Source organism: Alosa pseudoharengus, unplaced genomic scaffold, assembly GCF_046254945.1.
Source record: "Alosa pseudoharengus isolate Yale_2024_CS ecotype anadromous, Long Island Sound unplaced genomic scaffold, YU_APseudo_1.1 YU_APseudo_1.1_scf_77, whole genome shotgun sequence".
Lineage (NCBI taxonomy): Eukaryota > Metazoa > Chordata > Actinopteri > Clupeiformes > Clupeidae > Alosa > Alosa pseudoharengus.
The window spans coordinates 32,814-58,029 of NW_027468867.1; positions in this window are offsets into that span (position 1 = coordinate 32,814).

Below are 25,216 nucleotides of genomic sequence, written 5' to 3' on the forward strand. Positions count from 1 at the left end.
AAGCGCGACACTTACTCGCTGCCTCGGACCAAGACCCAAAACCTCCTCGACGGTCATCTTGCCAGCGGACCGAGGCTCCCTCCGCAGGAATGGCAGGTCATCCGACGCCTCCACTCTGCTGCCGTGGGACAGGATCACGTCGTACCCCCCGGGATTGCCGTAGCCTGTGGACACAGAATTAAAAGAAATGTGCGTTTAAAAGCTGACCGCAAATCACTGTCGGCCTGTTTAAAAACCAGCGGTGGAAGGGTAGGACGATACTTACTGACGCTCTTTCGCGTGTCCACCAGCTTGACCGCCTGCTTGTTGTCCACGGCTACGACGAAGTCGTTCCTCTTCTCCATGGAGAAACAGACCACTCGGTTGAATTCTTCGTGTCCGGTCTGTATGGTGCACTCGAAGTACCGGACACTCTGACGTGACGTCTTGACCGGTGACAGCGCGTGGAGGTAGCCGACCACGGTCTCGCCTTCTCTCTTCACCTGCTTCGCCGGGCTGGACATGTTCCGATGGATGACGACCACTGTGCGATCCGACTTCAACTTTGCTTGCTTCTTCTCCGACTAAACCGGACTGTCTGTTCTTGCAGCTTTTCAAGGGACAACGCAGACACTGCTTTGAAACATTGTTTCTTTCCGTCCAGACGGTCAGGACTCCAATCAGAATCTCGCCTCCTCTAATCACCAGAAAACGTTTCAATTGCAGCTGCCCCTCTTAGGCCTGACCTTTACACCAGCCTGGCTAATTATGTTTTTTTGTTTTATATGTGTGTGTGGGGGGGGGCAGACAGAAAAGATGCATGGACAAACATCGCCTCTGACAGCGTCAAAAACCTTCACAATATGTTATTTGTCGATTTGTGACCTAACAAACACTGTAAAGTAAATGTCCCCAAATGTTTTGCTTTGATTATAAAATGAGCAAAGGCGCATCAGCTGAAATACCTGAGGTTATCAGATGAGGAGTTTAGCGCTACCGGACATGGCTGCTGAAAATGCCAGCGCATCTACTTTGTCAAAGAATGTTTTCGACCATGCACTGTTACCCAAAGCAAATCTGTTACAGCCTAACACTTATATTTATTGTGTAGACTTTAACGAATAAATATTAGTCACCAATTTTCTATCACGATTCATCATGTCCAAAATACCAATCAAACTCAGCTTGACCTCGAGCCAATAATATTTAAAAGTACGGAGAAATCAACAGGCTAAAGTCATAAGCTTGTTCAACATCAACATCTTAAAACGACTGAATATTTATGTTTCTAACTTCACATCTACTCTTCATTTTCTGCCAAACACCTGTTTATGCCTTTATGTGAGAATAGGTGTGTCCCACTGTTTAAACTTTAGGCCTACAGAGTGGTGTGTGATGCACGAAATCAATCTGACCAAGTGCATTCTTAATAGACGGGAAAACATTTTAGTTCTACTACATGTGTGACCTAAATCAAGCCAAATGAACAATATTTAGACCATCACTTTGCATTATAGTAGCCTATCCATTTGCGTCAATACCCATTTTATTCATTGTTCATTCATTCAATTCAAGGTTTACCGCTATATGAGACAATTCCAGTCATTCTGTGCATTCAGGCTATTCATATTTTCACAACTCAAAGACCAAAAGCTAAGGCTTCGTCAAAATGTGTTAGGCTAACTGTGACCATTTTCACCTTTGAGACAAAACGCAAAACAATTGCTTAATCAAACACGAAACTTTATTAATGAAATGAACAGTAAACACCAGTTAAGTAAAAAAAAAACATGAAATGCCAAAAGCGCTCGCAACATAAGTCAAACATTTCGAAGGTTTCCAAAAAATTACACAAGAGCAGTGAAGAACACCAAAGGGACAGGACAGACCAACAGCGCATGCAAAAAATAAGTCGAACGCTTCAAACATGTCCAAACAATCACATGGCATTTTTTCCTAAAACATATGCATGCCAACAGCAGTAACAACAACAAAAAAACACCACTCACGATTCAAAGTCCTTGAACTGGGCCAAACATTACTCCGACACATTTGAGTCCGTTCTCGCGTCCGGGGCATTCCCCTGATCGCTTGGCTCGGTTTCTTTTGCGGCGCCGCGGACTTCTTCTGCTTGTTTCCCGAACCGCACAACCAGACCCCCTTCGTTCACGGTCACGTCCAACTCGGACAGTGACATCACCTGGTCCTCCAAAGCTCGCCCGTCGTGAGCGCTGCAGGTGAGGTAATTGTCCCTGACGTAATTGAACACTGAGGAATTTGTCAGGGTCATGGTGCGCTCCTCCCCGTGTCCCCCGATCACGACCAGCACTCCAGAATAGGAAATGGTGTAGGAGTTTGCACGCTGGAGGAGACCGCAGCGGTCGCAGCGGTGAGTGGGCGACCTGGGGGCCACGTTTTCCTGGCTTGCGTGACACCTCTGGCATCTCAGCTTGGCGACGATTTGCACCCCCGTCACAGGTCCGCTCACGGTCTGACTGGCCCTGGCGGACACCGACCTCAGCGACGCGGGCTGCCCCACCTCCGCGATGGCCGTGATCACCGTGGATGGAGTGGTCGTCAGGACGGTCCGGTCCTCCTCCTTCCTGGTGGACAAAGTGGCGAAGCGGTACGATCTGCCCTCCTGCACGGACAAGATGTGGCGTTCCCACACGGTCAGCGCTGTCTGCCCGGTGGAGTCGCAGATCTCGAACGATTTCAGTTCGCAGGGCAGGCCGTTGACTGGAACGATCCTGCTGGCCGTGGCCTGGAGCATCTTGGCCTCGATCACGCCCACCTGTTGAAAACAACACAGGCACACACAAAAGTCGCATTAGGGTACTACAGTCCGAGCCTCTCGCCAAACGCCTTCTCATTTTCACTCAGCTCAAAGGCTTTCCAGAAGCGCGACACTTACTCGCTGCCTCGGACCAAGACCCAAAACCTCCTCGACGGTCATCTTGCCAGCGGACCGAGGCTCCCTCCGCAGGAATGGCAGGTCATCCGACGCCTCCACTCTGCTGCCGTGGGACAGGATCACGTCGTACCCCCCGGGATTGCCGTAGCCTGTGGACACAGAATTAAAAGAAATGTGCGTTTAAAAGCTGACCGCAAATCACTGTCGGCCTGTTTAAAAACCAGCGGTGGAAGGGTAGGACGATACTTACTGACGCTCTTTCGCGTGTCCACCAGCTTGACCGCCTGCTTGTTGTCCACGGCTACGACGAAGTCGTTCCTCTTCTCCATGGAGAAACAGACCACTCGGTTGAATTCTTCGTGTCCGGTCTGTATGGTGCACTCGAAGTACCGGACACTCTGACGTGACGTCTTGACCGGTGACAGCGCGTGGAGGTAGCCGACCACGGTCTCGCCTTCTCTCTTCACCTGCTTCGCCGGGCTGGACATGTTCCGATGGATGACGACCACTGTGCGATCCGACTTCAACTTTGCTTGCTTCTTCTCCGACTAAACCGGACTGTCTGTTCTTGCAGCTTTTCAAGGGACAACGCAGACACTGCTTTGAAACATTGTTTCTTTCCGTCCAGACGGTCAGGACTCCAATCAGAATCTCGCCTCCTCTAATCACCAGAAAACGTTTCAATTGCAGCTGCCCCTCTTAGGCCTGACCTTTACACCAGCCTGGCTAATTATGTTTTTTTGTTTTATATGTGTGTGTGGGGGGGGGCAGACAGAAAAGATGCATGGACAAACATCGCCTCTGACAGCGTCAAAAACCTTCACAATATGTTATTTGTCGATTTGTGACCTAACAAACACTGTAAAGTAAATGTCCCCAAATGTTTTGCTTTGATTATAAAATGAGCAAAGGCGCATCAGCTGAAATACCTGAGGTTATCAGATGAGGAGTTTAGCGCTACCGGACATGGCTGCTGAAAATGCCAGCGCATCTACTTTGTCAAAGAATGTTTTCGACCATGCACTGTTACCCAAAGCAAATCTGTTACAGCCTAACACTTATATTTATTGTGTAGACTTTAACGAATAAATATTAGTCACCAATTTTCTATCACGATTCATCATGTCCAAAATACCAATCAAACTCAGCTTGACCTCGAGCCAATAATATTTAAAAGTACGGAGAAATCAACAGGCTAAAGTCATAAGCTTGTTCAACATCAACATCTTAAAACGACTGAATATTTATGTTTCTAACTTCACATCTACTCTTCATTTTCTGCCAAACACCTGTTTATGCCTTTATGTGAGAATAGGTGTGTCCCACTGTTTAAACTTTAGGCCTACAGAGTGGTGTGTGATGCACGAAATCAATCTGACCAAGTGCATTCTTAATAGACGGGAAAACATTTTAGTTCTACTACATGTGTGACCTAAATCAAGCCAAATGAACAATATTTAGACCATCACTTTGCATTATAGTAGCCTATCCATTTGCGTCAATACCCATTTTATTCATTGTTCATTCATTCAATTCAAGGTTTACCGCTATATGAGACAATTCCAGTCATTCTGTGCATTCAGGCTATTCATATTTTCACAACTCAAAGACCAAAAGCTAAGGCTTCGTCAAAATGTGTTAGGCTAACTGTGACCATTTTCACCTTTGAGACAAAACGCAAAACAATTGCTTAATCAAACACGAAACTTTATTAATGAAATGAACAGTAAACACCAGTTAAGTAAAAAAAAAACATGAAATGCCAAAAGCGCTCGCAACATAAGTCAAACATTTCGAAGGTTTCCAAAAAATTACACAAGAGCAGTGAAGAACACCAAAGGGACAGGACAGACCAACAGCGCATGCAAAAAATAAGTCGAACGCTTCAAACATGTCCAAACAATCACATGGCATTTTTTCCTAAAACATATGCATGCCAACAGCAGTAACAACAACAAAAAAACACCACTCACGATTCAAAGTCCTTGAACTGGGCCAAACATTACTCCGACACATTTGAGTCCGTTCTCGCGTCCGGGGCATTCCCCTGATCGCTTGGCTCGGTTTCTTTTGCGGCGCCGCGGACTTCTTCTGCTTGTTTCCCGAACCGCACAACCAGACCCCCTTCGTTCACGGTCACGTCCAACTCGGACAGTGACATCACCTGGTCCTCCAAAGCTCGCCCGTCGTGAGCGCTGCAGGTGAGGTAATTGTCCCTGACGTAATTGAACACTGAGGAATTTGTCAGGGTCATGGTGCGCTCCTCCCCGTGTCCCCCGATCACGACCAGCACTCCAGAATAGGAAATGGTGTAGGAGTTTGCACGCTGGAGGAGACCGCAGCGGTCGCAGCGGTGAGTGGGCGACCTGGGGGCCACGTTTTCCTGGCTTGCGTGACACCTCTGGCATCTCAGCTTGGCGACGATTTGCACCCCCGTCACAGGTCCGCTCACGGTCTGACTGGCCCTGGCGGACACCGACCTCAGCGACGCGGGCTGCCCCACCTCCGCGATGGCCGTGATCACCGTGGATGGAGTGGTCGTCAGGACGGTCCGGTCCTCCTCCTTCCTGGTGGACAAAGTGGCGAAGCGGTACGATCTGCCCTCCTGCACGGACAAGATGTGGCGTTCCCACACGGTCAGCGCTGTCTGCCCGGTGGAGTCGCAGATCTCGAACGATTTCAGTTCGCAGGGCAGGCCGTTGACTGGAACGATCCTGCTGGCCGTGGCCTGGAGCATCTTGGCCTCGATCACGCCCACCTGTTGAAAACAACACAGGCACACACAAAAGTCGCATTAGGGTACTACAGTCCGAGCCTCTCGCCAAACGCCTTCTCATTTTCACTCAGCTCAAAGGCTTTCCAGAAGCGCGACACTTACTCGCTGCCTCGGACCAAGACCCAAAACCTCCTCGACGGTCATCTTGCCAGCGGACCGAGGCTCCCTCCGCAGGAATGGCAGGTCATCCGACGCCTCCACTCTGCTGCCGTGGGACAGGATCACGTCGTACCCCCCGGGATTGCCGTAGCCTGTGGACACAGAATTAAAAGAAATGTGCGTTTAAAAGCTGACCGCAAATCACTGTCGGCCTGTTTAAAAACCAGCGGTGGAAGGGTAGGACGATACTTACTGACGCTCTTTCGCGTGTCCACCAGCTTGACCGCCTGCTTGTTGTCCACGGCTACGACGAAGTCGTTCCTCTTCTCCATGGAGAAACAGACCACTCGGTTGAATTCTTCGTGTCCGGTCTGTATGGTGCACTCGAAGTACCGGACACTCTGACGTGACGTCTTGACCGGTGACAGCGCGTGGAGGTAGCCGACCACGGTCTCGCCTTCTCTCTTCACCTGCTTCGCCGGGCTGGACATGTTCCGATGGATGACGACCACTGTGCGATCCGACTTCAACTTTGCTTGCTTCTTCTCCGACTAAACCGGACTGTCTGTTCTTGCAGCTTTTCAAGGGACAACGCAGACACTGCTTTGAAACATTGTTTCTTTACGTCCAGACGGTCAGGACTCCAATCAGAATCTCGCCTCCTCTAATCACCAGAAAACGTTTCAATTGCAGCTGCCCCTCTCAGGCCTGACCTTTACACCAGCCTGGCTAATTATGTTTTTTGATTTTTATAATTCTCTTTTCTTTTTTATTGGCTATGCCATATCGGTCAACTTTATCCGGGATGCGCACAAAAAAAAGGACAACGATGGTCTTTTACTGTGTCAATATGGTTAAATTAGACCTACACTTACATTTCTCGATCTGTGACTTAGTACGGTTTGTAAAAGTAAATGTCCACAAATGTTAGGTCTACAACATAAGGAGACGCGCAACAGTTGAGACAACCGAGGCTATCAGCTGAGAGCAGTGCTGAAAGGGCAACGAGTCTGCTGTGCCTACGCTATCCGAGCCTACTTTTCCAAATTGCAGACCGCTGTTACCCCAAGCACACGTTACAGCCTAATTTCTGGACACTGGACACAAATATAGGCCTATACATTTTTTTTTACAGTTTAGACAAATCAAGTCAAGGGATCGACCGACATAGCCCACTGGTCCTAGTATAGCAACAGAGACAACGCTCAAACAAGTCAGGAAAATACAGTCCAGTCCAACATGGTAGTATCAATAATTCACTACAGAGTAAGGTAGCTTTATGTAGTGAGGGAACATGTGACATGGATAACAGGCTGTTAACAGGTGCATATTGTGATTGAATGATTAGGTGAAGGTGGTTAATAAAAGGTTCACTCAAAATGTGAACCAGTTTCGCGACCTGACCGATGATGTGCGAACACACTGTTAGAACAGCCGATTAAAAATAAGCAAACATTCTGCATTTGTCACATAGGTCTTCAGGCCAAATGCACAGTTCGACAATATGACAAAATAGATTGAATGAATAAATCACGTAGGCTATCCTAGAGAGCGGAATGCCCTACGAAGCCATCAGCTGTGTAACTTATGATTGGCTAAACAGATAGATAACAAATGACGCAACTGCGGAATTCCCTACGAACGCGACGGTGTAGGCTACTCGGCATTGATGCTAGACTCGCTGCTAGGTTGCTCTTGGTAATGTCCCAATTTCGTAAGCCCTAATTGCGAAACACATTCACATTAAATACATAAATAAAATTTAGCCTACATAACTTAAAACATTAACATCAACTGAAAAATATAGTTTTTCACACAGAAAAAAGTAAAATACAAATAGGCTAATACAAACACATCAGTCTTAATAATAGGCTACAAACATACAACCAGTCAATCTAATTGAGAGGAAAGGTAGGCTACAACACAAAGGAAATCCTTATTAACTAAAACATCAGACAAAATTCCATGATGTCGTGTCAACTTGTTTTACTCGTAATTATGATTTTGGGTTTTTTCTTAACCAGTAGGTGGCACTAGGAGGCAAGTTAAAATTCAGTGAAATTTGCACAACAGCGTCTCATTGAGATGTAATAGGCCTACGGGCAAACTGTTGATCGTCTGATCTTGTTTCAGAAAATGTTTTATGTTTGCACATGTCATTTGTACAATTTAGGCTATACGACACATGCACATTTATTGTGTACTTCAGACTGAGCAACCAGTTTAATAATAAAACAATTTGAATATTGTTTGCACATCAAATATAATATTCGTAGAAATGGTAGCCTACTATGAACTGCTTGACAATTTTACAACGAGCAATATATTTTGGTAGCCAACTCTAGTTCCATTCAACACACATCTAATGTCTGACTAAACTATCTGTTTGAATTGTAATGAATTTAATTGCTGTCATCCCAATTCCAATTCACCATACTGTGCAGCAGATCCAATTCAATCATGGATTGAATAGAGGCAAGTTCTGACATTCTGATTTGTGCCCAAAAATAAATGTTTGGCCTATACTTCTTTAAGTCTTTGGATTAACAACTTACAATCGAGGCCAAAATTATTAGCCCCCTTGTGAAATCAGACATAATCCTTTGTTTATTCATGAAACACATAATAGAAATACATAGTTTATATGGTTATAAAAGTGCAAAGACAGCATGCCCACAAAGTTTGATGATATTTTTTTACTCATGCTCTGATTTGTGACAAGAAAAAGAAAAACATGACATGTTCAAAATGAACCCCCAGACCATTAATAGTCAATAGTGTAGCCTTCCTTTGCTTCAACTGACAACAACTTCTTTGGATAGTCTTTTACTAGGTTGGCACATATCTCTTTAGACACTCTTGAGCTCCAGCTTGTCCAAACTGCATGGTTTTCTTGCATGGACTCTTGCTTTAAGCACATCAGACAGACAATGAGGTTGAGGTCTGGTCTCTGTGTAAGCCACTCCAAGACCTTGATTTTGGTATCCTTTAGGACATTTTGGACCACTTTTTACATATGCTTTGGATCATTATCATGCTGAAAAACCCAGCGATGACCTAAGCCTAGACTAAGAGTACACGTTTTGGTGTTATCCCTCAAAATGTCAACATAATCTTTCTTTTTCATGATCCCATGCACCCAACCAAGGCTTCATGTGCCTTACACAGCAAAACAGCCCCATGATGTTCCCACCACCATGCTTCACTATGGAACTGTAATTTAATATAGGCCTTGCCCTTTTTTCGCCAAACATAGGCAACATCCATGTGCCCAAACAGCTCCAGTTTAATCTCATCAGACCAAAGGACAGTTTTCCAAAATTAATTTTTAACTTTTAAATATGCATAGGAAAAGTTCAGTCTGAGAAATTCGGTGACCTATGACCTCTAGGATAGCGCTAATTAGCAAAAATGCAAGTTGGCTTGTAACTTTTGACATGCTAGACATGAAACTTGCTCTGACAGCTTACGGCCATATGTCTGATTGCAGCATTGAGTTGCCGTGGTTACTCCGGCCTAACTGCTTGGCCCCCACATTGCTGCTTGCAGCTATATTTGGGGGCCAAGCAGCGAAGCTGCGAGGCAACCCATAGTGATTCTACGTATTCTTATTGGGGGCCAAGCAGCGAAGCTGCGCGGCAACCCATAGTGATTCTACGTATTCTTATTATTATTATTATTATTATAACGAAACGCTAATTTGCCATTAAACCATACAGTAAAAAGTTGGGATATTCGGCACATTGATTCGGTTCAGTCATATCTTTAATTTATCAAAGTTTCAAGTCTGCACTTTGAGTGCTCTAGCGCCACCAACATTTCAAATTTTTTATTACATCTATGCACATAACGTTTGAATGGTACACCACATTTTGAACATTAAGGTATATTTGGAATCCTTGGATGAGACCGAACTCAACGCAGATGTCAATTTATGGGGTAAACGTAATTGATCAGGCTGCCATATTGGATTTAATCAAAAACACCTAAAAGGCATCAAAGTTCGCAAAGTTTGTCCGATTTTCACGAAACTTGACGCAGATGATCTTCAGACCATGACTCATAAATGCATTGCTTTTTGGAGCCATATTCAAAACCCGTCGCCCGTGGTGACCAATCAAGTTTGGCGGCGAAGCCGCCAAACAGGAAGTGAAGTAATCTCAGCAAGGCTTTCGCGTATCAACACCAAACTCAGTACAGGGTCTCAGTACCCAATTAGGAGGAGGCTAAATAAATTTGATGACTTTTGACCTATAGGTGGCGCTATAATTAGCAAAATTACGTTTTAGCCTGTAACGGGTCATGTGTTTGGAATTAAAGCATATTAGTGATATCTGTTAATACCTTGAGAGGTCCTTAGGCCGACACATGCCAACATGTGACGTCAACATAATTGATTCGACCGCCATATTTGATTTCATCAAAAACACTTAAAAGGCATCAAAGGTCATAAAGTTTGTCCGATTTTCACGAAACTTGACGCAGATGATCGTCAGACCATGACTCATAAACGCATTGCTTTTTGGAGACATATTCCAAACCGCTTGCCTGTGACGACCAATCACGTTTGGCGGCAAAGCCGCCAAACAGGAAATGAAGTGATCTCAGCAAGGCTTTTGCGTATCAACACCAAACTCAGTAGAGGGCCTCAGGACCCAATTAGGAGGGGGCTCAATACATTTGATGACTTTTGACCTATAGGTGGCGCTATAATCACATGAAGTGGGCTCATATTTCAGCAATGCTTTCACATATTGAAACCAAACTTAGTATATGGACTTGGGACCTCATCCTGAGGACAGACAATAATTTTAGCAACCTTTGACCACTAGGGTTGCTATAATTTGCAACACTTTCTCGTATCAACACCAAACTTGGTATATGGACTCGTGACTACAACCTGAGGACGCACAATAAATTTGGTGACTTTTGACCACTAGGGGTGCTATAATTATCAACACTTTCTCGTATCGACACCAAACTTGGTATATGGACTCGTGACTACAACCTGACTATGCACAATACATTTGGTGATGTTTGAGGTGTGCATATGTGTGTGGGGTTATTGGGGTGTGTGGGAGAGGAAGTTTATCTGTGTATGTGTGTGTGGGACGGGTGGTTAATTGGGTGTGTGTATAATGTAGCAACATTGGGTTGCCATGACAACTCCTGCTCAACTGCTTGGCCCCCACATTGCTGCTTGCAGCTATATTTATTATTATTATTATAACGAAACGCTAATTTGCCATTAAACCATACAGTAAAAAGTTGGGATATTCGGCACATTGATTCGGTTCAGTCATATCTTTAATTTATCAAAGTTTCAAGTCTGCACTTTGAGTGCTCTAGCGCCACCAACATTTCAAATTTTTTATTACATCTATGCACATAACGTTTGAACGGTACACCACATTTTGAACATTAAGGTATATTTGGAATCCTTGGATGAGACCGAACTCAACGCAGATGTGAATTTATGAGGTAAACGTAATTGATCAGGCTGCCATATTGGATTTAATCAAAAACACCTAAAAGGCATCAAAGTTCGCAAAGTTTGTCCGATTTTCACGAAACTTGACGCAGATGATCTTCAGACTATGACTCACAAATGTTATTGCTTTTCGGAGCCATATTCAAAACCCATCGCCCGTCGTGACCAATCAAGTTTGGCGGCGAAGCCGCCAAACAGGAATTGAAGTGATCTCAGCAAGGCTTTCGCGTATCAACACCAAACTCAGTACAGGGTCTCAGGACTCAATTAGGAGGAGGCTAAATAAATTTGATGACTTTTGACCTATAGGTGGCGCTATAATTACCAAAATTACGTTTTGGCCTGTAACGAGTCATGTGTTTGGAATTAAAGCATATTAGTGATATCTGTTAATACCTTGAGAGGTCCTTAGGCCGAAACATGCCAACATGTGACGTCAACATAATTCATTCGACCGCCATATTGGATGTCATCAAAAACACTTAAAAGGCACCAAAGGTCAGAAAGTTTCTCCGATTTTCACGAAACTTGACGCAGATGATCGTCAGACCATGACTCATAAACGCATTGCTTTTTGGAGACATATTCAAAACCGGTTGCCTGTGACGACCAATCAAGTTTGGCGGCGAAGCCGCCTAACAGGAAGCGAAGTAATATCTCAGTAAAGCTTTAACGTATCAACACCAAACTCAGTAGAGGGCCTCAGGACCCAATTAGGAGGAGGCTCAATACATTTGATGACTTTTGACCTATAGGTGGCGCTATAATTACCAAAATTACGTTTTGGCCTGTAACGAGTCATGTGTTTGGAATTAAAGCATATTAGTGATATCTGTTAATACCTTGAGAGGTCCTTAGGCCGAAACATGCCAACATGTGACGTCAACATAATTCATTCGACCGCCATATTGGATGTCATCAAAAACACTTAAAAGGCATCAAAGGTCACAAAGTTCCTCCGATTTTCACGAAACTTGACGCAGATGATCGTCAGACCATGACTCATAAACGCATTGCTTTTTGGAGACATATTCAAAACCGGTTGCCTGTGACGACCAATCACGTTTGGCGGCAAAGCCGCCAAACAGGAAGTGAAGTGATCTCAGCAAGGCTTTTGCGTATCAACACCAAACTCAGTAGAGGGCCTCAGGACCCAATTAGGAGGAGGCTCAATACATTTGATGACTTTTGACCTATAGGTGGCGCTATAATCACATGAAGTGGGCTCATATTTCAGCAATGCTTTCACATATTGAAACCAAACTTAGTATATGGACTTGGGACCTCATCCTGAGGACAGACAATAATTTTAGCAACCTTTGACCACTAGGGGTGCTATAATTTGCAACACTTTCTCGTATTAACACCAAACTTGGTATATGGACTCGTGACTACAACCTGAGGACGCACAATAAATGTGGTGACTTTTGACCACTAGGGGTGCTATAATTATCAACACTTTCTCGTATCGACACCAAACTTGGTATGTGGACTCGTGACTACAACCTGACTATGCACAATACATTTGGTGATGTTTGAGGTATGCATATGTATGGGGGGTTATTGGGGTGTGTGGGAGAGGAAGTTTATCTTTGTATATGTGTGTGTGTGGGACGGGTGGTTAATTGGGTGTGTGTATAATGTAGCAACATTGGGTTGCCATGACAACTCCTGCTCAACTACTTGGCCCCCACATTGCTGCTTGCAGCTATATTTGGGGGCCAAGCAGCGAAGCTGCGCGGCAACCCATAGTGATTCTACGTATTCTTATTATTGGGGGCCAAGCAGCGAAGCTGCGCGGCAACCCATAGTGATTCTACGTATTCTTATTATTATTATTATTATTATAACGAAACGCTAATTTGCCATTAAACCATACAGTAAAAAGTTGGGATATTCGGCACATTGATTCGGTTCAGTCATATCTTTAATTTATCAAAGTTTCAAGTCTGCACTTTGAGTGCTCTAGCGCCACCAACATTTCAAATTTTTTATTACATCTATGCACATAACGTTTGAATGGTACACCACATTTTGAACATTAAGGTATATTTGGAATCCTTGGATGAGACCAAACTCAACGCAGATGTCAATTTATGGGGTAAACGTAATTGATCAGGCTGCCATATTGGATTTAATCAAAAACACCTAAAAGGCATCAAAGTTGGCAAAGTTTGTCCGATTTTCACGAAACTTGACGAAGATGATCTTCAGACCATGACTCATAAATGCATTGCTTTTTGGAGCCATATTCAAAACCCGTCGCCCGTGGTGACCAATCAAGTTTGGCGGCGAAGCCGCCAAACAGGAAGTGAAGTAATCTCAGCAAGGCTTTCGCGTATCAACACCAAACTCAGTACAGGGTCTCAGTACCCAATTAGGAGGAGGCTCAATAAATTTGATGACTTTTGACCTATAGGTGGCGCTATAATTAGCAAAATTACGTTTTAGCCTGTAACGGGTCATGTGTTTGGAATTAAAGCATATTAGTGATATCTGTTAATACCTTGAGAGGTCCTTAGGCCGCCACATGCCAACATGTGACGTCAACATAAATGATCCAACCGCCATATTGGATGTCATCAAAAACACTTAAAAGGCATCAAAGGTCACAAAGTTTCTCCGATTTTCACGAAACTTGACGCAGATGATCGTCAGACCATGTCTCATAAATGCATTGCTTTCTGGAACCATATTCAAAACCTGTTGCCCGTGACAACCAATCAAGTTTGGCGGCGAAGCCGCCAAACAGGAAGTGAAGTGATATCTCAGCAATGCTTTCACATATCAAAACCAAACTAGGTATATAGGTTCAGGACTCAATCAGGAGGACACTCAAGAAATGTGGTAAATTTTGACCACTATGTGGCGCTATAATCACAGGAAGTGGGCTCATATTTCTGCAATGCTTTCACGTATCGAAACCAAACTTGGCTCATTGACTCGGGACCACATCCTGAGGACATACAATAATTTTAGCGACCTTTGACCACTAGGGGTGCTATAATTTGCAACACTTTCTCGTTACGACACCAAACTTGGTACCTGGAATCGGGACCACATCCTGAATAAGGACAATACATTTAATGACCTTTGACCACTAGGGGCGCTATAATTAGCAAAACTTTCTCGTATCAACACCAAACTTGGTACATGGACTCGGGAACACATCCTGAAGACGCTCAATATATTTAGTGACATTTGACCACTAGTCACTATAATTATCAACACTTTCTCGTATTGACACCAAACTTGGTATGTGGACTTGTGACTACAACCTGAGGAAGCATAATACATTTTGTGATGTTTGAGGCATGCGTATGTGTGTGGGACTATTGGAGTGTGTGCGAGAGGAGGTTTATCTGTGTATATTTCTGTGTGTGGGATGGGGGGTTAATTGGGTGTGTGTATAATGTAACAACATTGGGTTGCCATGAACTCCTGCTCAACTGCTTGGCCCCCACATTGCTGCTTGCAGCTATATTTATTATTATTATTACGCTTCCGTCATTGAAGTCAATGGCAGCCCATAGAACCGTCTGGTGAAAAGTTGTGAAATTTGGCACACTGATTAGGGACAGTCCCATGATTAATGTCACCAAGTTTCATGATGGCACCTAGAGCACTCTAGCGCCACCAACAGGCCAAAGTTGGACGTGCGTTCACGTACGTAACTTTTGACCCGTATTGCCGATTGTCAAAAATGAGATATCATTGGAATCCTTGGACCAAGCCGAGTTCAACGCACCCTATGACGTCAATTTCCGCCATGATGGATTTTCCGCCATATTGGATTTCATCAAAAACACTAAAAAGTCTTCAAAGGTCACAAATTTTGTCCGATCGACACCAAACTTCACAGATATCATCTACAGACCACGACTCATTAATGCATTGCTTTTTGTCTTCGGAACTAAAACCGTTTGCGAGTAACCGCCAATCAAAATTTGCGGCGAAGCCGCCAAACAGGAAGTGAGCTCATATCTCAGCAACCCATTCATCTATCATAACCAAACTTAGGACATGGACTCAGGACCCAATCAGGAGGATGCTGAAGAAATCTGGTGACCTTTGACCTCTAGGGGGCGCTGTAATTGAGAAACATGCCTTTTGGCCTGTAGCTGCTGTTGTGCTTAGAATTCAAATGCACTACTGGTGTCTGGTAATACTGTTGGAGGTCCTTAGGCCGACCCAAGCCAATTTGTGATGTCATCGTAATTGATTCGGCCGCCATATTGGATTTAATCAAAAACACGTACAAGTTTTCGCAGGTCACACATTTCAGCGGATCCTCACCAAAATTGGCAGAGACCATCTTCAGACCATGCCTTATCAGTGCCATGCTTTCTGGAACAATTGACAGAAGCATCCGGCTGTAACAGCCAATCGAAATTTGCGGCGAAGCCGCCAAACAGGAAGTGAGCTCATATCTCAGCAACCTTTGCATGTATCAAAGCCAAACTGGGTGCATGGACTCAGGACCCAATCAGAAGGACACTAAATAAATCTGGTGACCTTTGACCTCTAGGGGGCGCTGTAATTAAGAAACATGCCTTTTGGCCTGTAGCTGCTGTTCTGTTTGGAATTAAAATGTACTAGTGGTGTCTGGTAATACTGTTGGAGGTCCTTAGGCCGACCCAGGCCAAGAAAAGCATTCGCCTGTAACAGCCAATCGAAATTGGTGGCGAAGCCGCCAAACAGGAAGTGAGCTCATATCTCAGCAACCCTGCCATGTATCATAACCAAACTTACTACATATATTCATGACCCCATTAGCAGGACGCTCAAAAAATTTGGTGACCTTTGACCTGTAGGGACTGCTGCAATAAGCAATATTGCATTTTGATGTGTAGTTGCTGATGTGTTTTATCAATCTTTTATTTTTTGATGTGAAACTGATGACAACATGTTCCATCTAGTTAATTCTAATGCGTGCGTGCAAGAGCAGGGCAGGGCAGGACGGGGTGGGACGGGCTGGGGTGATTAGGTGGGGGGGGCTGGCTGGCGGAGGCGGTGGCAATACTCAGCCCTGTTTCAGCCCTGTTGATCCCGGGTGTCTGCTGAGTTCTATCTTGTCGCCGTGGCTACTCCGGCCTATACTGCTTGGCCCCCTCATTGCTGCTTGCAGCTATATTTGGGGGCCAAGCAGCGAAGCTGCGAAGGCACCCATTGTGTTTCTATGATTTCTTATTATTATTATTTAACATCTTTCCTCTGCCATTGGAGTCTATGGCAGCCTATAGAACCGTCTGGTAAAAAGTTGTGAAATTTGGCACACTGATTGGGGACAGTGCCATGATTAATTTCACCAAGTTTCATGTTGGCACCTTGACCGCTCTAGCCCCACCAACAGGCCAAAGTTGGACGTGCGTTCACGCACGTAACTTTTGACCCGTATGTCCGATTGTCACAAATGAGGTATCGTTGGAATCCTTGGACCAAGCCGAGTTCAACGCACCCTATGACGTCATTTTCCGCCATGATGGATTTTCCGCCATATTGGATTTTAGTGAAAGTGAAACTAAAACTTCACAGGTCACAAATTTTGTCCGATCGTCACCAAACTTGACTCACATGATCTTCAGACCAAGCCTCACAAAAGTTGTGGTGTTTTGTCTTCGGAACTATAACCGTTCACCCGTAATATCTAATCGAAATTTGCGGCGAAGCCGCCAAACAGGATGTGAGCTCATATCTCAGCAACCCATTCATCTATCATAACCAAACTAAGTACATAGACTCAGGACCCAATCAAGGGAACGTTCAAAAAATCTGGTGACCTTTGACCTCTAGGGGGTGCTGTAATTTAGGAACATGCCTTTTAGCCTGTAGCTGCTGTTGTGCTTAGAATTAAAACGCACTAGTGATGTCTGGTAATACTGTTGGAGTTCCTTAGGCCGACCCAAGCCAACTTGTGATGTCATCGTAATCGATTCGGCCGCCATATTGGATTTAATCAAAAACACGTACAAGTTTTCGCAGGTCACAAATTTCAGCGGATCCTGACCAAAATTGGCAGAGACCATCTTCAGACCATGCCTGATGAGTGCATTGATTTCTGGAACAATTGAAAGAGGTATTGGCCTGTACCAGCCAATCGAAATTTGCGGCGAAGCCGCCAAACAGGAAGTGATTTCATATCTCAGCTACGCTTTCATGTATCAAAACCAAACTTAGTACATGTACCTCCGACCCCATCGGGAGGACGCTCAAGAAATTTGGTGACATTTGACCTCTAGGGGGCTCCGAAATTGACAAAAATGCATTTTGGCCAGTAGTTGCTGATGCGCATTATTTTGCAATGGAAGTCAATGGCAGCCCATAGAACCGTCTGGTAAAAAGTTATACAATTTTGCACACTAATTGGGGACAGTCCAATAATTAATTTCACCAAGTTTCATGCCGGCACCTCAAGCGCTCTAGCGCCACCAACAGGCCAAAGTTGGATTTGTGTTCACTGACGTAACTTTTGACCTGTTGACCCGAATGGCAAAATGAGGCATCATTGGAATCCTTGGGCCAAGCCGAGTTCAACACACCCTATGACGTCAATTTTTGACCTCTGTTTAAATCACAGCAAGTGTGATCATATCTCAGTCAATCTTTTATTTTTGATGTGAAACTGATGACAGCAAGTTCCATCCAGTTCATTCTAATGCGTGCGTGCAAGGGTGGGGCTGGGTGGGATGGGCAGGGGCGGTTGCGGCGGTGGGCTGGCTGGGGAAGGGGGTGGCGACACTCAGCCCTGGTTCAGCTCCACAAAATCAGTTATGTTTTGATGTGAAACTTGACCTTGTAACTTAGCCAATCTTGGGTTGTATGGCATGGAACTTGCTGTGACTGCTTAAGGCTATATGTCTGATGCAACGGCTTTGACTTACATGGCAAATCTGGCCTGCTGAACTGACTGCTTGGCCCCCACATTGCTGCTTGCAGCTATATTTGGGGGCCAAGCAGCGAAGCTGCGAAGGCACCCATTGTGTTTCTATGATTTCTTATTGGGGGCCAAGCAGCGAAGCTGCGAAGCCCCATTGTGTTTCTATGATTTCTTACTATTATTATTATTATTTAACATCTTTCTTCCGCCATTGGAGTCTATGGCAGCCCATAGAACCGTCTCGTAAAAAGTTGTGAAATTTGGCACACCGATTGGGGACAGTCCAAAAATTAATTTCACCAAGTTTTATGCCGGCACCTCGAGCACTCTAGCGCCACCAACAGGCCAAAGTTGGACGTGCATTCACGTACGTAACTTTTGACCCGTAAGGCCAATTGTCAAAAATGAGGTATCGTTGGAATCCTTGGACCAAGCCGAGTTCAACGCACCCTATGACGTCATTTTCCGCCATGATGGATTTTCCGCCATATTGGATTTTATTGAAAGTGAAACTAAAACTTCACAGGTCACAAATTTTGTCTGATCGACACCAAACTTGACATACATGATCTTCAGACCAAGCCTCACAAAAGTTGTGGTGTTTTGTCTCCGGAACTAAAACCGTTCATCCATAATATCCAATCGAAATTTGCGGCGAAGCCGCCAAACAGGAAGTGAGCTCATATCTCAGCAACCCATTCATCTATCATAACCAAACTAAATACCTGGACTTAGGACCCAATCAAAGGGAGGCTCAAGAAATCTGGTGACCTTTGACCTGTAGGGGGCGCTGTAATTAAGAAACATGCCTTTTGGCCTGTAGCTGCTGTTGTGCTTAGAATTAAAACACACTAGTGGTGTCTGGTAATACTGTTGGAAGTCCTTAGGCCGACTGAAGCCAACTTGTGATGTCATCGTAATTGATTCGGCCGCCATATCGGATTTAATCACAAACATGAATAAGTATTCGCATTTCACAAATTTCAGCTGATCCTCACAAAAATTGGCAGAGACCATCTTCAGACCATGCCTTATCATTGTATTTTTTTGTGGAACAATTGACAGAAGCGTTCGCCTGTAACAGCCAATCGAATTTTGCGGCGAAGCCGCCAAACAGGAAGTGAGCTCATATCTCAGCAATGCTTTCATGTATCAAAACCAAACTTAGTACATGGTCCCCAGGACCCAACAGGAGGACGCTCAAGAAATTTGGTGACCTTTGACCTCTAGGGGGCTCTGGAATTTGCAAAAATGTATTTTGGCCTGTAGTTGCTGCATTATTCTGCAATGGAGGTCAATGGTAGCCCATAGAACCGTCTGGTTCATCCTGATGATGCACAAATAATTTGGTGACCTTTGACCTCTATGGGGGCATTGAAATCACAGCAATCAATCAATCTTTTATTTTTGATGTCAAACTGATGACAGCGAGTTCCATCCAGTTAATTCTAAAGTGTGCGTGCAAGAGTGGGGCAGGGTGGGACGGGCAGGGGTGGTTGCGGCGGTGGGCTGGCTGGGGGAGGGGGTGGCGACACTCAGCCCTGGTTCAGCTCCACAAAATCAGTTATGTTTTGATGTGAAACTTGACCTTGTAACTCAGCCAATCTTGGGTTGTATGGCATGGAACTTGCTGTGACTGCTTAAGGCTATATGCCTGATGCAACGGCATTGACTTACATGGCAAATCTGGCCTGCTGAACTGCCTGCTTGGCCCCCACATTGCTGCTTGCAGCTATATTTGGGGGCCAAGCAGCGAAGCTGCGAAGCCCCATTGTGTTTCTATGATTTCTTATTGGGGGCCAAGCAGCGAAGCTGCGAAGGCACCCATTGTGTTTCTATGATTTCTTATTATTATTATTATTATTATTAAACATCTTTCCTCTGCCATTGGAGTCTATGGCAGCCCATAGAACCGTCTGGTAAAAAGTTGTGAAATTTGGCACACTGATTGGGGACAGTCCCATGATTAATTTCACCAAGTTTCATGTTGGCACCTTGACCACTCTAGCGCCACCAACAGGTCAAAGTTGGACTTGCGTTCACGCACGTAACTTTTGACCCGTATGCTCGATTGTCACAAATGAGGTATCGTTGGAATCCTTGGACCAAGCCGAGTTCAACGCACCCTATGACGTCATTTTCCGCCATGATGGATTTTCCGCCATTTTGGATTTCATCAAAATCACTTAAAATGTATCAGGGGTCACATATTTTGTCCAATCGACACCAAACTTCACAGATATCATCTACAGACCATGCCTCATTAATGCATTGCTTTTTGTCTCCGGAACTAAAACCGTTCGCGCGTAACAGCCAATCGAAATTTGTGGCGAAGCCGCCAAACAGGAAGTGAGCTCATATCTCAGCAACGCATTCACCTATCATAACCAATCTTAGTCCATGGACTCAGGACCCAATCAGGGGGACGCTCAAGAAATCTGGTGACCTTTGACCTCTAGGGGGCGCTGTAATTAAGAAACATGCCTTTTGGCCTGTAGCTGCAGTTGTGGTTAGAATTAGAACGCACTAGTGGTGTCTGGTAATATTGTTGAAAGTCCTTAGGCCGACCCAAGCCAACTTGTGATGTCATCGTAATTGATTCGGCCGCCATATTGGATTTAATCAAAAACACGTACAAATTTTCGCAGGTCACAAATTTCATCTGTTCTTCACCAAAATTGGCAGAGACCATCTTCAGACCATGCCTGATGAGTGCAATGCTTTCTGGAACAATTGACAGAAGCATTGACCTGTACCAGCCAATCGAAATTTGCGGCGAAGCCGCCAAACAGGAAGTGATTTTATATCTCAGCAACGCTTTCATGTATCAAAACCAAATTTAGTACATGTACCTCAGACCCCATCGGGAGGACGCTCAAGAAATTTGGTGACATTTGACCTCTAGGGGGCACCGTAATTGACAAAAATGCATTTTGGCCAGTAGTTGATGATGCGCATTATTTTGCAATGGAAGTCAATGGCAGCCCATAGAACCGTCTGGTAAAAAGTTATAAAATTTTGCACACTAATTGGGGAAAGTCCAGTAATTCATTTCACCAAGTTTCATGCCGGCACCTCAAGCGCTCTAGCGCCACCAACAGGCCAAAGTTGGATGTGCGTTCACGCACGTAACTTTTGACCCGTATGGCCGATTGTCAAAAATGATGTATCGTTGGAATCCTTGGACCAAGCCGAGTTCAACACACCCTATGACGTCAATTTCCGCTATGATGGATTTTCCGCCATATTGGATTTCATCAGAAAAACTTAAATGTCTTCACAGGTCACACATTTTGTCCAATTGATACCAAACTTCACAGATATCATCTACAGACCATGCCTCATTAATGCATTGCTTTTTGTCTTCGGAACTATAACCATTCGCGCATAAACAGCCAATCGAATTTTGCGGCGAAGCCACCAAACAGGAAGTGAGCTCATATCTCAGCAACCCATTAATCTATCATAACCAAACTTAGTATATGGACTCAGAACCCAATCAGGGGGACGCTCAAGAAATCTGGTGACCTTTGACCTCTAGGGGGCGTTGTAATTAAGAAACATGCCTTTTGGCCTGTAGCTGCAGTTGTGCTTAGAATTAAAACACACTAGTGGTGTCTGGTAATACTGTTGGAGGTCCTTAGGCCGACCCAAGTTAACTTGTGATGTCATCGTAATTGATTCGGCCGCCATATTGGATTTAATCAAAAACACGTACAAGTTTTCGCAGGTTACAAATTTCAGCGGATCCTCACCAAAATTGGCACAAACCATCTTCAGACCATAACCTATCAATATATTGCTCTCTATAACAATTGACAAAAGCATTCGCCCATAACAGCCAATCGAAATTGGTGGCGAAGCCGCCAAACAGGAAGTGAGCTCATATCTCAGCAACCGTGCCATGTATCAACCAAAGTTACTACATATATTCATGACCCCATTAGGAGGACGCTCAAAACATTTGGTGACATTTGACCTGTAGGGGGTGCTGCCATTAGCAATATTGCATTATGATGTGTAGTTGCTGATGTGTTTTATCAATCTTTTATTTTTTGATGTGAAACTGATGACAACATGTTCCATCCAGTTAATTCTAATGCGTGCGTGCAAAGGCAGGGCAGGGCAGGACGGGGTGGGACGGGCTGGGGTGATTAGGTGGGGGGGGGGGGCTGGCTGGCGGAGGCGGTGGCAATACTCAGCCCTGTTGATCCCGGGTGTCTGCTGAGTTCTATCTTGTCGCCGTGGCTACTTCGGCCTATTCTGCTTGGCCCCCTCATTGCTGCTTGCAGCTATATTTGGGGGCCAAGCAGCGAAGCTGCGAGGCAACCATTGTGTTTGTTAGTTTTCTTATTATTATTCCTCTGCCATTGAAGTCAATGGCAGCCCATAGAACCGTCAGGTGAAAAGTTGTGAAATTTGGCACACCGATTTGGGACAGTCCCATGATTCATTTCACCAAGTTTCATGTTGGCACCTCAAGCGCTCTAGCGCCACCAACAGGCCAAAGTTGGACTTGTGTTCACGCACGTAACTTCTGACCCGTTGACCCAATTTTCAAAAATGAGGTGTCGTTGGATTCCTTGGACCAAGCCGAGTTCAACGCACCCTATGACGTCATTTTCCGCCATGATGGATTTTCCGCCATATTGGATTTTAGTGAAAGTGAAACTAAAACTTCACAGGTCACAAATTTTGTCCGATCGTCACCAAACTTGACACACATGATCTTCAGACCAAGCCTCACAAAAGTTGTGGTGTTTTGTCTTCGGAACTATAACCGTTCATCTGAAATATCCAATCGAAATTTGCGGCGAAGCCGCCAAACAGGAAGTGAGCTCATATCTCAGCAACCCATTCATCTATCATAACCAAACTTAGGACATGGACTCAGGACCCAATCAGGGGGACGCACAAGAAATCTGGTGACCTTTGACCTCTAGGGGGCGCTGTAATTAAGAAACATGCCTTTTGGCCTGTTGCTGCAGTTGTGCTTAAAATTAAAACGCACTATTGGTGTCTGGTAATACTGTTGGAGGTCCTTAAGCCGACCCAACCAACTTGTGATGTCATCGTAATTGATTCGGCCGCCATATTGGATTTAATCAAAAACACGTACAAGTTTTCGCAGGTCACAAATTTCAGCGGATCCTCACCAAAATTGGCAGAGAGCATCTTCAGACCATGCCTTATCAGTGCATTGCTTTCTGGAACAATTGACCGAAGCATTCGGCTGTAACAGCCAATCGAAATTTGCGGCGAAGCCGCCAAACAGGAAGTGAGGTCATATCTCAGCAACCCTTGCATGTATCAAAGCCAAACTGGGTACATGGACTCAGGACCAAATCAGGGGGACACTCAATAAATCTGGTGACCTTTGACCTCTAGGGGGCGCTGTAATTAAGAAACATGCCTTTTGGCCTGTAGCTGCTGTTGTGTTTGGAATTAAAATGTACTAGTGGTGTCTGGTAATACTGTTGGAGGTCCTTAGGCCGACCCAGGCCAACTTGTGATGTCATCGTAATTGATTCGGCCGTCACATTGGATTTAATCAAAAACACGTACAAGTTTTCGCAGGTCACAAATTTCAGCGGATCCTCACCAAAATTGGCAGAGACCATCTTTAGACCATGCCTTATCAGTGCATCGCTTTTTGGAACGATTGACAGTAGCATTCGGCTGTAACAGCTAATCGAAATTTGCGGCGAAGCCGCCAAACAGTAAGTGAGCTCATAGCTCAGTAACCCTGCCATGTATCATAACCAAACTTACTACATAGGTTCAGAACCCCATTAGGAAGACGCTCAAAAAATATGTTGACCTTTGACCTGTAGGGGGTGCTGCAATTAGCAATATTGCATTTTGATCTGTAGTTGCGATGTGTTTTATCGATCTTTTATTTTTGGATGTGAAACTGATGACAACATGTTCCATCCAGTTCATTCTAATGCGTGGGTGGTAGGGCGGGGCGGGACGGGGTGGGACGGGCAGAGGTGATTAGGTGGGGGGGCTGGCTGGCGGAGGCGGTGGCAATACTCAGCCCCGTTTCAGCCATACAAAATCAGTTATGTTTGATGTGACACTTGTTGAAAGTGTTGATCGCGTATGTCTGCTGAGTTCTATCTTGACGCCGTGGCTACTCCGGCCTATGCTGCTTGGCCCCCTCATTGCTGCTTGCAGCTATATTTGGGGGCCAAGCAGCGAAGCTGCGAAGCCCCATTGTGTTTCTATGATTTCTTACTATTATTATTATTATTTAACATCTTTCTTCCGCCATTGGAGTCTATGGCAGCCCATAGAACCGTCTCGTAAAAAGTTGTGAAATTTGGCACACCGATTGGGGACAGTCCAAAAATTAATTTCACCAAGTTTTATGCCGGCACCTCGAGCACTCTAGCGCCACCAACAGGCCAAAGTTGGACGTGCATTCACGTACGTAACTTTTGACCCGTAGGGCCAATTGTCAAAAATGAGGTATCGTTGGAATCCTTGGACCAAGCCGAGTTCAACGCACCCTATGACGTCATTTTCCGCCATGATGGATTTTCCGCCATATTGGATTTTAGTGAAAGTGAAACTAAAACTTCACAGGTCACAAATTTTGTCTGATCGACAGCAAACTTGACATACATGATCTTCAGACCAAGCCTCACAAAAGTTGTGGTGTTTTGTCTCCGGAACTAAAACCGTTCATCCATAATATCCAATCGAAATTTGCCGCGAAGCCGCCAAACAGGAAGTGAGCTCATATCTCAGAAACCCATTCATCTATCATAACCAAACTAAGTACATGGACTCAGGACCCAATCAAAGGGACGCTCAAGAAATCTGGTGACCTTTGACCTGTAGGGGGCGCTGTAATTAAGAAACATGCCTTTTGGCCTGTAGCTGCTGTTGTGCTTAGAATTAAAACACACTAGTGGTGTCTGGTAATACTGTTGGAAGTCCTTAGGCCGACTGAAGCCAACTTGTGATGTCATCGTAATTGATTCGGCCGCCATATCGGATTTAATCACAAACATGAATAAGTATTCGCATGTCACAAATTTCAGCTGATCCTCACAAAAATTGGCAGAGACC